This window comes from Artemia franciscana, chromosome 1 (assembly GCF_032884065.1).
Source record: "Artemia franciscana chromosome 1, ASM3288406v1, whole genome shotgun sequence".
NCBI lineage: Eukaryota > Metazoa > Arthropoda > Branchiopoda > Anostraca > Artemiidae > Artemia > Artemia franciscana.
Genome location: NC_088863.1, coordinates 61,824,205 through 61,839,375, shown reverse-complemented (window position 1 = coordinate 61,839,375; position 15,171 = coordinate 61,824,205).

Sequence of the window (15,171 nt, the reverse complement as noted above, 5' to 3'; positions counted from 1 at the left end):
CCAACAGCTAGTATTGTCTGTCTGTGGATCTGTGGATCAGGTGACGTCATGTTTCTGTGTCGGCTGACGTCATGAAATTAGTTGTCGTCATTTTTGTTATGACGATGCTTAGTATATTGTAAAACACATTAATTTGGTTAATAATATACCATTTAAAACACCAAAATGAACATGCTGGAGTAGTCACTCGGTGAGAGAGGGTGTCAGAACGGAGAATGAAGGTTCTAGGTTCAAATCCTGGTTAGGCTAAAAAAGGTAAAAAAACTAAAAACTAAAAAAAAACTGAAAAAACTAAAAAAAGGTAAAAACTACAAAAAAAACTAAAAACTAAAAAAAAAATAAAAAAGCTAAAAAACTAAAAAAACTAAAAAACTAAAAAAGGTAAAAAACTAAAAAAACTAAAAACTAAAAAAAAAACTAAAAAAAAGGAAAAAACTGAAAAATAGAAGAGAAAAAACGAAAAAAAACTAAAAAAGCTAAAAAAAGGTAAAAACCAATAAAAAACTAAAAAGAAAAAAAGGAAAAAAACTAAAAAAAAATTTCATCTAAAAAACTAAAAAAACTAAAAAAGGTAAAAACTAAAAGAACTAAAAAAGAAAAAAAAACTAAAAAAAGGAAAAAAACTGAATAATAAAGGAGAAAAAGAAAACTAAAAAAATATAAATAAAAATAAAAAAACTAAAAAGATGAAAACTTCAAAAAAACTAAAAAAAAAACTAAAAACTAATAAAAAAAATAAAAAAGCTAAAAAACTAAAAAAAGGTAAAAAACTAAAAAAACTAAAAACTAAAAAAAGACTAAAAAAAAGGAAAAAACTGAAAAATAGAAGAGAAAAAACGAAAAAAAACTAAAAAAGCTAAAAAAAAAGGTAAAAACCAATAAAAAACTAAAAAGAAAAAAAGGAAAAAACTAAAAAAAAATTTCATCTAAAAAACTAAAAAAAACTAAAAAAGGTAAAAACTAAAAGAACTAAAAAAGAAAAAAAAAACTAAAAAAAGGAAAAAAACTGAAAAATAAAGGAGAAAAAGAAAACTAAAAAAATATAAATAAAAATAAAAAAACTAAAAAGATAAAAACTTCAAAAAAAAACTAAAAAGAAAAAAGATAAAAACTAAAAAACCTAAAAAAAGGTCAAAACCAATAAAAAAAAACTAAAAGGAAAAAAAGGGAAAAAATTAAAAATTTTTTTCATCATATACCAATTCAAAAACGAATGTATACCGGGATGACGACCGCGACACAGGGAATATAAATGACACAACTACAACGGGGACGCCGGGGGGCACAGGGGGATATAAAACAGGGAATATAAATGACGACCGGGACACAGGGACAAAACTAAAAAGGGGACGCCGGGGTGCACAGGAGGATATATAAATGACGATGGTGACTCAGGGAATGGTCGATTAGCAATCACCATCAACAAAGCTCAAGGGCAATCATTAGAATCATGAGGTATAGATCTGAATACGGATTGTTTTCCCATGGACCATTATATGTTGCATGTTCAAGAGTCGGTAAACCTGACAATCTATTTATATGCACAGACAAAGAATGTTGTATATTCGAAAGTTTTACGTAGTTAAAAACATATATATATATATATATATATATATATATATATATATATATATATATATATATATATATATATATATATATATATATATATATATATCTATATTCACAGGTGGGACATAGGGACACAACTACAATGGCGCGTAACTAATATGGCGCGTAACGACTTACGCGCGCGGGGGGCTTGGGGGGGGGCGCCACCCCAACAGCTAGTATATATATATATATATATATATATATATATATATATATATATATATATATATATATATATATATATATATATATATATGTATATATATATATATATATATATATATATATATATATATATATATATATGTATATATATATATCTATATATATAAAAATAAGTTGTCTGTCTGTGGATGTGTGGATGGATGTGTGGATGGATGTGTCAGGTGACGTCACCTGAAAAAACTGGATTAGGTGACGTCAAAACTGAAAAAACTAAAAAAAGGCAAAAACTACAAAAAAAACTAAAAACTAATAAAAAAAATAAAAAAGCTAAAAAACTAAAAAAACTATAAAGGTAAAAACCAATAAAAAACTAAAAAAAAAACTGAAAAAACTAAAAAAAGGCAAAAACTACAAAAAAAAACTAAAAACTAATAAAAAAAGTAAAAAAGCTAAAAAACTAAAAAAACTAAAAAAACTAAAAAAAGGTAAAAAACTAAAAAAAATAAAAAATAAAAAAAAAACTAAAAAAAAAGGAAAAAACTGAAAAATAAGCTAAAATAAAGGTAAAAACCAATAAAAAACTAAAAAAAAAAGGGAAAAAACTAATAAATGACGACACTCAAAGAGAAAGCGACCAGGACAAAAAACTAAAAAAAAAGGCAAAAACTACAAAAAAACTAAAAACTAATAAAAAAAATAAAAAAGCTAAAAAACTAAAAAAACTAAAAAAAGGTAAAAAACTAAAAAAACTAAAAACTAAAAAAAAACTAAAAAAGGTAAAAACTAAAAGAACTAAAAAAGAAAAAAATAAATGACGACACTCAAAGAGAAAGCGACCAGGACAAAAGGAATGTTCGATTAGCAATCAACAAAGCACCGGGACACAGGGAGTATAAATGACGACCAGGACACAAGTAAAAAAAAAAATTAACAAAACTAAAAAGAAGGTAAAAACTACAAAAAAACTAAAAAGAAAAAAAAACTAAAAACTAATAAAAAAACTAAAAAATCTAAAAATCTAAATAAACTAAAAAAGAAAAAAAAAGGAAAAAAATAAAGGAGAAAAACAAAACTAAAAAACGAATGTATATACAGACCGGTACACCGGGATACAAATGACGACCGGGACACAGGGAATATAAATAACGACCGGGACACAGGGACACAACTACAACGGGGACACCGGGGGAAACAGGGGGATATAAATGACGACCGGGACAAAAAAACTAAAAAGAAATAAAAACTAAAAACTAATAAAAAAAACTAAAAAATCTAAAAATCTAAATAAGCTAAAAAAGAAAAAAAAAGGAAAAAAATAAAGGAGAAAAACAAAACTAAAAAACGAATGTATATACAGACCGGGACACCGGGATACAAATGATGACCGGGACCCGGGACACAGGGAATATAAATGACGACCGGGACACAGGGACACAACTACAACGGGGACACCGGGGGAAACAGGGGGATAACCTGACAATCTATTTATATGCAAAGACAATGGGACAGCAAAGAATGTTGTATATTCGCAAGTTTTACGTAGTTAAAACCATATATATATATATATATCTATATTCACAGGTGGGACATAGGGACACAACTACAATGGCGCGTAACTATTATGGCGCGTAACGACTTACGCGCGCGGGGGGGCTTGGGGGGGGCGCGAAGCGCCCCCACCAACTAGGTGTTGGGGTGGCGCGAAGCGCCACCCCAACAGCTAGTATATATATATATATATATATATATATATATACTAGCTGTTGGGGTGGCGCTTCGCGCCACCCCAACACCTAGTTGGTGGGGGCGCTTCGCGCCCCCCCCAAGCCCCCCCGCGCGCGTAAGTCGTTACGCGCCATAATAGTTACGCGCCATTGTAGTTGTGTCCCTATGTCCCACCTGTGAATATAGATATATATATATATATATGGTTTTAACTACGTAAAACTTGCGAATATACAACATTCTTTGCTGTCCCATTGTCTTTGCATATAAATAGATTGTCAGGTTATCCCCCTGTTTCCCCCGGTGTCCCCGTTGTAGTTGTGTCCCTGTGTCCCGGTCGTCATTTATATTCCCTGTGTCCCGGGTCCCGGTCATCATTTGTATCCCGGTGTCCCGGTCTGTATATACATTCGTTTTTTAGTTTTGTTTTTCTCCTTTATTTTTTTCCTTTTTTTTTCTTTTTTAGCTTATTTAGATTTTTAGATTTTTTAGTTTTTTTTATTAGTTTTTAGTTTTTATTTCTTTTTAGTTTTTTTGTCCCGGTCGTCATTTATATCCCCCTGTTTCCCCCGGTGTCCCCGTTGTAGTTGTGTCCCTGTGTCCCGGTCGTTATTTATATTCCCTGTGTCCCGGTCGTCATTTGTATCCCGGTGTACCGGTCTGTATATACATTCGTTTTTTAGTTTTGTTTTTCTCCTTTATTTTTTTCCTTTTTTTTTCTTTTTTAGTTTATTTAGATTTTTAGATTTTTTAGTTTTTTTATTAGTTTTTAGTTTTTTTTTCTTTTTAGTTTTTTTGTAGTTTTTACCTTCTTTTTAGTTTTGTTAATTTTTTTTTTTACTTGTGTCCTGGTCGTCATTTATACTCCCTGTGTCCCGGTGCTTTGTTGATTGCTAATCGAACATTCCTTTTGTCCTGGTCGCTTTCTCTTTGAGTGTCGTCATTTATTTTTTTCTTTTTTAGTTCTTTTAGTTTTTACCTTTTTTAGTTTTTTTTTAGTTTTTAGTTTTTTTAGTTTTTTACCTTTTTTTAGTTTTTTTAGTTTTTTAGCTTTTTTATTTTTTTTATTAGTTTTTAGTTTTTTTGTAGTTTTTGCCTTTTTTTTAGTTTTTTGTCCTGGTCGCTTTCTCTTTGAGTGTCGTCATTTATTAGTTTTTTCCTTTTTTTTTTTAGTTTTTTATTGGTTTTTACCTTTATTTTAGCTTATTTTTCAGTTTTTTCCTTTTTTTTATTTTTTTTTTATTTTTTATTTTTTTTAGTTTTTTACCTTTTTTTAGTTTTTTTAGTTTTTTTAGTTTTTTAGCTTTTTTACTTTTTTTATTAGTTTTTAGTTTTTTTTTGTAGTTTTTGCCTTTTTTTAGTTTTTTCAGTTTTTTTTTTAGTTTTTTATTGGTTTTTACCTTTATAGTTTTTTTAGTTTTTTAGCTTTTTTATTTTTTTATTAGTTTTTAGTTTTTTTTGTAGTTTTTGCCTTTTTTTAGTTTTTTCAGTTTTGACGTCACCTAATCCAGTTTTTTCAGGTGACGTCACCTGACACATCCATCCACACATCCATCCATCCATCCATCCACAGACAACTTATTTTTATATATATAGATATATATATATATATATATATATATATATATATATATCTATATATATAAAAATAAGTTGTCTGTCCGTTACGCCAGATTATATCTATATATATAAAAATAAGTTGTCTGTGTGTGGATCTGTGGATGGATCAGGTGACGTCACCTGAAAAAACTGGATCAGGTGACGTCAAAACTGAAAAAACTAAAAAAAGGCAAAAACTACAAAAAAACTAAAAACTAATAAAAAAATAAAAAAGCTAAAAAACTAAAAAAACTAAAAAAAGGCAAAAACTACAAAAAAAACTAAAAACTAATAAAAAAGCTAAAAAACTAAAAAAACTAAAAAAAGGCAACAACTACAAAAAAAACTAAAAACTAATAAAAAAAATAAAAAAGGTAAAAAACTAAAAAAACTAAAAAAACTAAAAAAAGGTAAAAAACTAAAAAAAACTAAAAACTAAAAAAAACTAAAAAAAAGGAAAAAACTGAAAAATAAGCTAAAATAAAGGTAAAAACCAATAAAAAACTAAAAAAAAAACTGAAAAAACTAAAAAAAGGCAAAAACTACAAAAAAAACTAAAAACTAATAAAAAAAGTAAAAAAGCTAAAAAACTAAAAAACTAAAAAAACTAAAAAAAGGTAAAAAACTAAAAAAAATAAAAAATAAAAAAAAAACTAAAAAAAGGAAAAAACTGAAAAATAAGCTAAAATAAAGGTAAAAACCAATAAAAAACTAAAAAGAAAAAAAGGAAAAAACTAAAAAAATTTTCATCTAAAAAACTAAAAAAAACTAAAAAAGGTAAAAACTAAAAGAACTAAAAAAGAAAAAAATAAATGACGACACTCAAAGAGAAAGCGACCAGGACAAAAGGAATGTTCGATTAGCAATCAACAAAGCACCGGGACACAGGGAGTATAAATGACGACCAGGACATAAGTAAAAAAAAAAACTATCTATATATATAAAAATAGGTTGTCTGTGGATCTGTGGATGGTGGATCAGGTGACGTCACCTGAAAAAACTGGATCAGGTGACGTCAAAACTGAAAAAACTAAAAAAAGGCAAAAACTACAAAAAAAACTAAAAACGAATAAAAAAAATAAAAAAGCTAAAAAACTAAAAAAACTAAAAAAAGGCAAAAACTACAAAAAAAACTAAAAACTAATAAAAAAGCTAAAAAACTAAAAAAACTAAAAAAAAGGCAAAAACTACAAAAAAAAAACTAAAAACTAATAAAAAAAATAAAAAAGCTAAAAAACTAAAAAAACTAAAAAAACTAAAAAAAGGTAAAAAACTAAAAAAACTAAAAACTAAAAAAAACTAAAAAAAAGGAAAAAACTGAAAAATAAGCTAAAATAAAGGTAAAAACCAATAAAAAACTAAAAAAAAACTGAAAAAACTAAAAAAAGGCAAAAACTACAAAAAAACTAAAAACTAATAAAAAAAGTAAAAAAGCTAAAAAACTAAAAAAACTAAAAAAACTAAAAAAACTAAAAAAAGGTAAAAAACTAAAAAAAAATAAAAAATAAAACAAAAAAAAAGGAAAAAACTGAAAAATAAGCTAAAATAAAGGTAAAAACCAATAAAAAACTAAAAAGAAAAAAAGGAAAAAACTAAAAAAAATTTTCATCTAAAAAACTAAAAAAAAACTAAAAAAGGTGAAAACTAAAAGAACTAAAAAAGAAAAAAATAAATGACGACACTCAAAGAGAAAGCGACCAGGACAAAAGGAATGTTCGATTAGCAATCAACAAAGCACCGGGACACAGGGAGTATAAATGACGACCAGGACATAAGTAAAAAAAAAAACTAACAAAACTAAAAAGAAGGTAAAAACTACAAAAAAACTAAAAAGAAAAAAAAACTAAAAACTAATAAAAAAACTAAAAAATCTAAAAATCTAAATAAACTAAAAAAGAAAAAAAAAGGAAAAAAAAAAAGGAGAAAAACAAAACTAAAAAACGAATGTATATACAGACCGGTACACCGGGATACAAATGACGACCGGGACACAGGGAATATAAATGACGACCGGGACACAGGGACACAACTACAACGGGGACACCGGGGGAAACAGGGGGATATAAATGACGACCGGGACAAAAAAACTAAAAAGAAAAAAAAACTAAAAACTAATAAAAAAACTAAAAAATCTAAGAATCTAAATAAGCTGAAAAAGAAAAAAAAAGGAAAAAAATAAAGGAGAAAAACAAAACTAAAAAACGAATGTATATACAGACCGGGACACCGGGATACAAATGACGACCGGGACACAGGGAATATAAATGACGACCGGGACACAGGGACACAACTACAACGGGGACACCGGGGGAAACAGGGGGATATAAATGACGACCGGGACACCGGGACAGGGAATGGTCGATTAGCAATCACCATCAACAAAGCTCAAGGGCAATCATTAGAATCATGAAGTATAGATCTGAATACAGATTGTTTTCCCATGGACCATTATATGTTGCATGTTCAAGAGTCGGTAAACCTGACAATCTATTTATATGCAAAGACAATGGGACAGCAAAGAATGTTGTATATTCGCAAGTTTTACGTAGTTAAAACCATATATATATATATATATATATATATATATATAGATATATATATATATATATATATATATATATATATATATATATATATATATATATATATATATATATATATCTATATTCACAGGTGGGACATAGGGACACAACTACAATGGCGCGTAACTATTATGGCGCGTAACGACTTACGTGCGCGGGGGGGCTTGGGGGGGGGGGGCGCGAAGCGCCCCCACCAACTAGGTGTTGGGGTGGCGCGAAGCGCCACCCCAACAGCTAGTATATATATATATATATACTAGCTGTTGGGGTGGCGCTTCGCGCCACCCCAACACCTAGTTGGTGGGGCGCTTCACGCCCCCCCAAGCCCCCTCGCGCGCGTAAGTCGTTACGCGCCATATTAGTTATGCGCCATTGTAGTTGTGTCCCTGTGTCCCACCTGTGAATATAGATAGATTTATATATGTGTTTCAAACTACGTAAAAATTGCGAATAAACAAAATTCTTGGCTTTCCCATTGTCTGTGCATATACAAAGCCGTATGTACTAATAATGACGTCATATGCAAACGCTCTTTTTACAAACAAACAAACATGCATCCACACAACTCGTTTTTATATAGATCAATAGATAGATAGATACAATACAAATTAACTGCGTAAAACTTGCGAATATACAACATTCTTCGCTGTCCAATTGTCGCTGCATATCTATACATTGTCAGGTTTACCGACCCTCGAACATGCAACGTACAATTGTCCATGGGAAAAACAATCAGTATTAAGATCTATACCACATTTTTCTAATGATTGACCTTGAGCTTTGTTAATGGTGATTGCAAATGCTAATCGAATTGGGAATTGCAATCTTTTAAATTAAAAAAGCAGATCCGTTGGAATCATGGGAATGCGAGGAATAAGAACAGCCTCACCCTCATAAGGCCCTGTCAAGATTGTGGCCTCTATTAGGTTTTCCATTGTTTTTTTTACGGCGTGTCGCATGCCATTGCAAAGCTTTGGTGGGTTGATATTTCTTAAAAGTATTATTGGTACGCCTATTTTTAGTTGTAGCACGTGTGGTGGAAACCCTGAAGGATCTATGGAATTTAAAAATTCAGATGGATAATTAACCGCTTCATTTGGTTCCAAAACTGTGTCGACTGACTTGTAAAGGACTGCCTGGTCTCGAATCTTGGTCAAAACAATATTGTTGATTTCGTGGACGTCTATATTTTTGGGTGCGAGAATCGCTCTTTCACTTAGCCATTTATTATTTTTATAATTTCTTAGAATATTCGGAAATACTTTTTCAATCAATTCATTTTTGGACGTCACTAAATTACAGAAATCAGCAGGTAGTTGTATACGTCCTGAAATTGAGTCTACTGGGAGCTTTCCGTTTCCAATTGTCAGCAATTGATCTGAAAATGTTTGACCAGAGTCATCGTTTTGCAAACGGACACGCATATTTGTAGTTAATTTTAATATTTTTACGTGTGCCCATAAATTAGAATTTTTCAGGCAAGCATTCATTCGTCTTCAATGGCTCTGGTGGTGCAGCCAATAGAGGAAGTTTAACTTTTCCTGAGGTGCAACACATTCCCATTGTTTCACCATTGAATTTCAAGGCCTTGCAATGGGGACAAATTTTAGACATTGTCCCGATTTGAACACATCTACTCAAGCTATAATCATCGACTGGGTTGTACCTGAATGCCAGGCGATACTTTCAGGGTTGCTCTGATTCCCTCGGCACGCATTCTTTTCTTACTTTCTCTATCAGCAGCAAGCCTGATTTCTTGCTGTTCTTGTGATTCCTTGGCACGCTTTCTTTTCTTACTTTCTCTATCAGCAGCAAGCCTGATTTCTTGCTGTTCTTGTAATTCCTCGGCACGCCTTCTTTTTTCACTTTCTCTTTTAGCAGCAAGTCTGCTTCCGCGTTGCTCTGGTAGTTCCTCGGCACGCTTTCTGTTCTTTTTTTCTCTATCAGCCTCAAGCCTGTTTCCTTGCTGTTCTTTTGATTCCTCGGCACGCTTTCTGTTCTTTCTTTCTCTATCAGCCTCAAGCCTGTTTCCTTGCTGTTCTTTGATTCCTCGGCACGCTTTCGTTCTTTCTTTCTCTATCAGCCTCAAGCCTGTTTCCTTGCTGTTCTTTTGATTCCTCGGCACGCTTTCTTTTCTGACTTTCTCTATCAGCAGCAAGTTTTTGGCATAGACTCTTTGAGCATCTTCATCAGCTTTTGCCATGGTAAGTTCATCAGTCATTGTAAACTAAACATTAATAGATTTCTACGTGAACATATGTCTTAAATATCTTGAATGACGTCACCGACAAAGCAAAAATGACGACACTAATTTCATGACGTCAGCCGACACAGAAACATGACGTCACCTGATCCACAGATCCACAGACAGACAACTTATTTATATATATATAGAATATCTATATATAAAAATAAGTTGTCTGTCTGTGGACCTGTGGATCAGGTGACGTCATGTTTCTGTGTTGACTGACGTCATGAAATTAGTTGTCGTCATTTTTGCTTTGACGGTGACGTCATTAGACCGAGACAGAGGGAATATAAGTGACGACCGGGAACCTCAAAGAGAAATTACAGACTGGGACACCCGGACACAAATCACGACCGGGACACAGGGAATATAAATGACGACCGGGACACAGGGACACAACTACAACGGGGACGCCGGGGGCACAGGCGGGATATATAAATGACGACCGGGACACAGGGATTGTTCGAATAGAAATTACAGAGCGGGACGCCGGGACACAAATGACGACCGGGACACCGGACACAGGGAATAAAATGACAACCGGACACTCAAGAGAAATTACAAACTGGGACACCGGGACACAAATGACGACCGGGACACAGGGAATATAAATGACGACCGGGACACAGGGACACATCATTAGAATAATGAGGTATAGATCTGAATACGGATTGTTTTTCCCATGGACAATTATATGTTGCATGTTCAAGAGTCAGTAAACCTGACAATCTATTTATATGCACAGACAATGGGACAGCGAAGAATGTTGTATATTCGCATGTTTTACGTAGTTAAAAACATATATTTATATCTATCTCTATTCACAGGTGGGACACAGGGACACAACTACAATGGCGCGTAACTAATATGGCGCGTAACGACTTACGCGCGCGGGGGGGCTTGGGGGGGTGCGAAGAGCCCCACCAACTAGGTGTTGGGTGGCGCGAAGCGCCACCCCAACAGCTAGTATATATATAAATAAGTTGTCTGTGGGTCTGTCAAGTGACGTCATGTCATCGTGTCGTCATGAAGTTAGTTGTCGTCATGTTTGTTATGACGATGACGTCAGTAAAGGTATTTAAGAAAATCGTTTAAAGACAAATTTTTAATTGTAAGAAGATCGTGGATGGATAATATTTAATTGTAAAATGACTGAAGAAACTACAATGGCAATAGCCGAGGAAGCTGCTCAGAAGACAAATGTTTATGTGTCTGTCGAGTGACGTCATGTCATCATGTCGTCATGAAGTTAGTTGTCGTCATGTTTGTTATGACGGTGACGTCATTAAAGGTATTTAAGAAAATCCTTCAAAGACAAATTTTTAATTGTAAGAAGATCGTGGACGGAAAAAAGGCTTAATTGTAAAATGACTGAAGAACCTACAATGGCCTACAGGGGGATATATAAATGACGACGGGGACACAGGGAATGTTCGATTAGCAATCACCATCAACAAAGCTCAAGGGAAATCATTAGAATAATGAGGTATAGATCTAAATACAGATTGTTTTTCCCATGGACAATTATATGTTGCATGTTCAAGAGTCGGTAAACCTGACAATCTATTTATATGCACAGACAATGGGACAGCCAATAATGTTATATATTCGCAAGTTTTACGTAGTTAAAAACATATATATATATATACATATATATATACTATATATATATATATATACATATATATATATATATATATATTATATATATATATATATATATATATATATATATATATATATATATATATATATATATATATATATATATATATATATATATATACATATATATATATATATATATATATATATATATATGGCGACCATTCCCTGAGTCGCCATCGTCATTTATATATCCCCCTGTGCACCCCGGCGTCCCCTTTGTAGTTATGTCCCTGTGTCCCGGTCGTCATTTATATTCCCTGTGTCCCGGTCGTCATTTGTGTCCCGGTGTCCCAGTCTCTGATTTCTCTTTGAGTGTCCCGGGCGTCATTTATATTCCTTGTGTCCCCTTGTGTCCTTTTTAGGCATCTCTTCCTCTCACGTAAAAAATAAACCAGCACCCCTCTTTCACATTAGGTAATAAAGACTTATATATTCTTTCACATAATCTGCTGAAATATAAAACAAATCAATTAGGTCAAATGAAGCAGTAAGATAAATGTCAGGTGCATTTTTCTGCAACACGAAGGGTGGCATCACCTGGTAACACCAGTGTTTAGGCTTAGTCTAAATGAAGGGAAATAAGAGACTAAGTCCTTCCCTTTCCTCTATCCCCTTTCTATATTCGTTTAATAGGTTAGCACAATTAGATAATTTGGGCGTTAAAACGCTCTCGTTTAGGCATCCGGACCGTCCTGCCTACATAATGGCCTACCGCCCCTCTTCAATAATAGGTCTTGCATAATTAAACATCAAAAATATAATTTCATGAATGATCATGTTAATCAACATAGTTGAATCAAGTATGAAGACAAACATCAATATTAATATGGACTTCGTGGCAGGAGCGAATACGCCACCCTGCAGCATTATTAATCTGCAACTGGGATGCTCAGCATACAGTTTTTTGATTCTTTAGATGCATTGGCTATCTTGGAATTTTCATTCATTAGCAAATTGGTCCTCTTTTTTTATATAATGAAATAAAACAGGCTGTTTCAACTGAAAGTAAGGAGCAACATTAAACTTAAAACCGAAAGAAATTAATACGTATATGAGTTGCATCACCCCCTCGTTAATGTCTCGCTCTTTACGCCAAAGTTAAAATTTTGTCCTAAATCTTTCAAAATGACTCCTGAATCCTAAAGGCCGTTTAACATAGTACTTTAAAAGAACTATTTATTCTAATAAATAGCTCTTTTAAATAAAACTTCGTGGAAATAGTAAGGTATTTTTCGTGTTTTTTTTTTTGTTAAAAAAGAAATAATTTTTTAAGAAGTCTCCTTAAAAGGTCAGGAACTTAATCAGTCAAAATTGTCTTTTTTTCAAACTCCAAGTAGTAGCAATTACTGTTCTGTCCCAATATTGTGGATGTCCATGATGTGTGGTAACCCTATATAATTTAAAACAATACCGGTAGACAACTGAGGATCTTTTGTAGAGCTATCCAAAAGTAAAACAATATTTTCCTTTTTAATAAAAAAGGATATGTCTCATTTTGTCAAGGCTTGCGTTTTATCAGAAATCAGAGACTGCCCTGATTTTGTTCGGGCAAATTACGAGCATTTTGAATTTATAGATTATGCGCGCATATATGCCTTTACGCATGCAACAGAGAGGGCCAATTATAAGTTTAATTTTAAACGATCACAATTTTTTTTGTCAAAATACTTCCATAATTTCCGCATTCCTGGTTACGCAGTGCTAATGTACTAAACTCGAGCGACCATAGTGAAGATACCCAAAGAGTGATCGTGTAATTAGATCCACTTTGCCACAAGTTGGTGTTTATTCAAGCTAGGTTCAAAAACTTTATTGGATGCAATAATTGCACACAGAGACGCCGACAACATATTACTGTCCGACCGCAGTACCTCACTTCTGTGCAAGGTGAAACTAAAATCTCACAATTGTCGCGTGCCATAACATTCACAGATGTTCAAATCTTAGTCAATTTTTTACATAAATATTTTTTCTTTAAGCTTGATGAATTTGACCAGTCAAATGGTTTACTGTACTGAGAACTAAATTGGATACTTGCGGTGGTTTTTATTCTGTAACGCTAGCTAAACTGGCTCAAAAATATACGTAAATCTTCAAAACATGCGATAAAATGGAACGAATCGTGCAATTAAGTTTTCTGTCAAGCATTATATAACTTAGAGCTTGTCATTTACCTTGAAAACTTGATAAGCAAATATAGGAAGTAATTACAGCATTGATGTATATACTTGGAACTTTTTTTATGCATATAATAAATTTGAACCGGGAGACCGGTGGCTTCGTTGCCGGTCCCCACAACGAATTTCTCTCAGTTTGACTCTTTCTCTCAATTCTACTTTACAAAATAATAAATAACTTTAGCGTAAAGAGCGGGACGTTGAGGAGGGAACAGCCCCTTTCATACACGGAGTAATTATGTTCGTTTTAAGTTTTAATGTCGCTCCTTACTTTCAGTTAAAAAAAACTTGTTTTTTTTTTGTTTAATTTCTGAACGTTTTTGAATTAATGCATGTTTGATTTTGGCTCTTCGCAAATGAATAATTAAAACGAAATTCGCGTATTAATTTTTTTCTTTCTAAATGGCATTACTCTTAGTTTTGATCAGACGATTTCGAGAAAACGGGTGGGAAAGGAGGCCTTGTTGCCCTCCAATTTTTCGGTTACTTAAAAAGGCAACTAGAATTTTTAATTTTTAACGAACTTTTTTATTAGCAAAAAATTAAACTTACAAATTAAACTTAGGTAACGAACTTCTATGTTCGTATATTCTTGTTATTTATATGAGAGGGTTTGCCCCCTCGTTAATACCTCGCTCTTTAAACCAAAGCTTTAATTTTGTCCCAGTTCTATAAGATTGACAATGAATAACAAAGGCTGTAGAATAAATAGTTGAAATTACTAAAAATACTTTAGCGTAAGGAGCGAGGTATTTAGGAAGAGATGACCCCCCCCCCATTTGCGTAATAATCTCTGTTCGTTTTAAGTTTTAATGCTGGTCCTTACTTCCAATGGAATAAATTTTTTCATATTTATTTTTTCATTGTTTTTTTTCTTAAAAATAATTCTAGAAAATCCTACGCCTCCTTCATGGAATTTCTCTTCTCCCATGAGAAATTCCTCCAAGGGAAGATCCTTTTTTGTAGATCCTCCCATCAACCTCTCAACCAACCAAAAAATCCCCCTGGAAAGGTCTGTACACTTCCAAATAACCATTACTGTATGTAAATACTGGCCAAAGTTTGTAACTTGCAGCCCCTACACCGGGGACTGTGGGGAGTAAGTCAGGCCCAAGGACATAGTTATTATATTTTCCGACTATGCTGAACAAAATAGCCATCTCAAACTTCTGATCCGTTGACTTTGGGTAAAAAAATGAGCTTGGGAGGGGGCCTAGGTGCCCTCCAATTTTTTGGTCACTTAAAAAGGGCACTAGAAATTTTAATTTCCGTTAGAATGAGCACTCTTGCGACATTATAGGACCACTTGGTCGATACGATCACCCCTGGAAAAAAAACAACAAACAAATAAACACGCACCCGTGATCGTCTTCTGGCAAAAAATACTAAGTTC